Below are 3,690 nucleotides of genomic sequence, written 5' to 3' on the forward strand. Positions count from 1 at the left end.
GTGTGAGTGTGTATGTGTGTGTGAGTGTGTGTGAGTGTGTGTATGTGTGTGTGTGTGTATGTGTGTGAGTGTGAGTGTGTGTGTATGTGAGTGTGTGTATGTGTGAGTGTGTGTATGTGTGTGTGTGAGTGTGTGTGAGTGTGTGTATGTGTGTGTGAGTGTGTGTATGTGTGTGAGTGTGTGTATGTGTGAGTGTGTGTATGTGTGTGTGAGTGTGTGTGTATGTGTGTGTGAGTGTGTGTATGTGTGTGTGTGTGAGTGTGTGTATGTGTGTGTGTGTATGTGTGAGTGTGTGTGTGTGTGTGTGTGTGTGTGTGGTGGTCAGAGGACACGGGACTGTTTCATTTTTGGCTTTGTGTTCTTGGTGTCTAGAACACAGTAGGTACTTAACTAGTGTTTGTTGCATGCATGACTGATTGACTGTCTCAGGGAAAGCTGCTCATAGGAAGTGGCAGCTGAGCTGAATTTTGGGGGTTTTGGGGTATTTCTTTAGTATTCTATTTCCCCCCAGTTACATGTAAAAGTCTTTCTTAACATTTGTTTTTAAAACTTTGAGTTCCAAATCCCTGAGCTGAGCAAGGGTCTCGCCTGCCCAGGATGTTGATGATGGGTAAGAATGCCTTGGTATGCATGGCAGGGAGGCAGGTGGGTTTGGAGCTTCCTGAGGACAGGAAGGGCCCTTTGATTTCATCTAGTCCAACCTCCTCATTTCACAAATGGGGAAACTGAGGCCCAGAGAGGTGAATTGCTGATGAAGAAGTTGTTGTGGGATCAGTCGGGTCAACCATGACTGTCTCGATTGGTTTTCACTTTCCAAATCTCTTCTGACGGTGCACAGGAGGATGTGTTGGGGTCTTTGGATTTTGTGAGTGCACGTACCATTCTTCCTCTGGGGAGCTTACAAGGTCTATTTGTGCCCGACCCACGGTCCAGCCTTCCGAGCTCGTATAGGTCGGATCCGCCACAGTCAGACACACTGCCCCTTGACCCCAACATGGCGGCGTCGCTGGGGTCCTCTCTGAGAACCAAACGAAGCCACCCTTGGGGGCTAGTACCATATGGCACAGTCAGCAGCAGACCGGCCTTGGACTGGGGGGACCCGGGTTTGAATCCTGCCTCCGGACACCGAGCAGTTCCGTGAGGATGGATGAGCACTGGATTCCGGACAACACTCACACTTGCAGTCACAGAGCGGGTGCCGTCTGCATTGCCAGTGGGGGCTCCTCTCTGGGCTGCTTAAATCCCAAACTCAGAAGAACCCCCCCATTAATAATGAGAGGTTTTCTCCCTTTGTTAGAGACTCTCTCTGTTGGAAATGTATTTGCCCTGGTTTGGCACTCCCATGTAGAACCTCCAGGGAAAAGCCCCCCCCCGAGAACACAGCCCCAAACCGTCCTCCAGGCGCTGGCCTGGGAGCTTAGAGGCCCCCTCCCTCTCTGGGTGCCCATATAGGCCTTTTGTTTGTTTGGTTTTGGTTGTTGGTGAGGCAATCCGGGTTGAGTGACTTGCCCAGGGTCACACAGCTAGTAAGTGTCAAGTGTCTGAGGCTGGATTTGAACTCAAGTTCTCCTGACTCCAAGGCTGGAGCTCTATCCACTGGGCCACCCGGCTGCTCCAAGCCCATGCAGTTTTGATGGTTCTGGCTTTCTTTTGCTTTTACCCCAGAAAGAAGCTGACTGCTCCCTCAGTTTGCCCAATTCTAGTTTCATGGGTGTGTCTGTCTGGGCTGTAACCACCCCCCAGCACCTGGGATCCTGGGTACGAGCCTCTACATCCCCCTGGTTAGTAACAGCAAGCACACTGAGTCTTCTCGTCCTCAGCCAATGACGGGGAACATTGAAACAGGGGAGCCTGGCCGTGCTCCACCTGCCACCATCCAAGGACCCCTCCAAAGGAGGTCCAGAGTCGCGCCATCACAGAAACAAGACTTTCCCTGCACAACAGGGAAAGCTGAGACTCTGCCTCGGGGGGGGGGCCCGCTACACAGGGTTCCAGTTTGGGGGCCTAAGGCACCCACACCATCCTTCACGAATCTCACTTGGACACCCAGGGCTTGGGCAGGGCCTTTCTCCTTTCCTCTGTGTAGCTGGAGTCTGAGTGACCTCTCATTTGGAGAGGCCATGGGAATCAAAATGGAGTGGCAGAAGCAGATCAAATCTCCTCATCGGAAGACCCAGTCCACACAGGGACCCTTATTCCAGCAGATGCCGGCATCCCAGTCGATCAGCCAAGCGATCAGTAAACACGCATTAAGCACCGAGTGCGTGCCAGGCACTACGCTAAGCACCACAGATACAAAAAGAGGCAAAAGTCAGTCCCTGCCCTCGGGGAGCTCCCAGTTGAGTGCCACGGCTGCCCCGACCTGGCACCTGCCGCGCTCTGGCTCCTCGAGGGCAGGCACTGCCGGGGTTTGTGTTTGTCTCAGAGCCTGGAACACAGCAGGTGCTTACCACATGCCCTGGTAGAATGGCCACTCCTTGAGGGCAGGGGCCAGTTCATTATTTATTGCTATTATTCGATCTCTGTAGTCTCAGTCTAGCACAATGTGCCTCAAACACAGGAAGTAATAAATGGCTGCTGGGTTGGATTAGAGCAGTTTGAAGGGATCTCGTAGGTCAACTCCAAGCTAATAAATCTCTTGATGCCAGGGAGAGATATCCACTGGGGGTGAGGTGAGGGCCTGGAGCGCACATTTGTTACTGGCAACAACTCTCCATTGGAATTTTGGGGGAAACCCGGCATGGGGCTGAGCCAGGAGGGTCTTTCCCAGGGCGCAGGGAAGACTTCCAATTCCGCAGCAATGTCTAGAAACTGGCCCACCTCCTGGGGGCTTCTGTCAACAATTCCCTCGTCCCTGCCCCCAGTGAACGTGCCCTCCCAGACAAGGGCGTCCTCGCCCAGAGTGGGGTGATGGTCTGGGAGGGCCTCCCTGGTCACCTAATCCAGACCTTTCATTCCAGAGGATGTGGGACAACGGATAGAGTTCTGGAGCCTGGAGTCAGGAAGACCTGAGTTTGAATCTGACCTCACATGAGCACTAACTGTGTGACCCTGGCAAAGTCACGTAACCTCTGTCTGCCTCAGTTTCCTTATCTGTGAGATGGAAATAATATGAATCCCCCTCCCAGGGTTGGGGTGAGGATCAAACTAGATCATCTTTTCAAAGCTCCATAGAATTATTATCCCATCACCTCCCTGGGCCTTAGTTTACTTTGATGTAAAATGAACAGATTGGACAAGATGGCCTCGGAGGGTCCTCCCAGCTCCTTGTCTGTGTCCTTGATCCTTTATTTCTAACAGGGCCCAACTCAGATCCAATTCTTAACCACTGCCAAGTCACGGAACCTCAGAGCCAGAGCTGGACGGCACTTCAGAGGTCGAGTCTGACCCCCTCACTCTACAGAGGTTGACAAAAATACAGGGACCTGCCCAGGTCACCCAGAGATAGACGCTGAGTCTCAGGCTTCCAATTCGAATCTGGCTCTCCAGTATGAGCTGGCTTTCTGGAGCCTGCGTTTGCTCACGCCTTTTCCCCCAGAACTCCCAGAGGGGGAGAGCGGCCCGGAGGGGAGGTCAGTGAGTGTCCCAGGGGAACTGCTGCCCTCTGTGCATTCTCAAAGAGGCGGCTCTCACTTTGGCGTTCCTCAAATCACAGATGAAATTTGAGAGTCCTTTTTTTTCTGTTTTGTG

This window comes from Phascolarctos cinereus, unplaced genomic scaffold (genome assembly GCF_003287225.1).
Source record: "Phascolarctos cinereus isolate Bilbo 61053 unplaced genomic scaffold, phaCin_HiC Scaffold_9;HRSCAF=440, whole genome shotgun sequence".
Classification (NCBI taxonomy): domain Eukaryota; kingdom Metazoa; phylum Chordata; class Mammalia; order Diprotodontia; family Phascolarctidae; genus Phascolarctos; species Phascolarctos cinereus.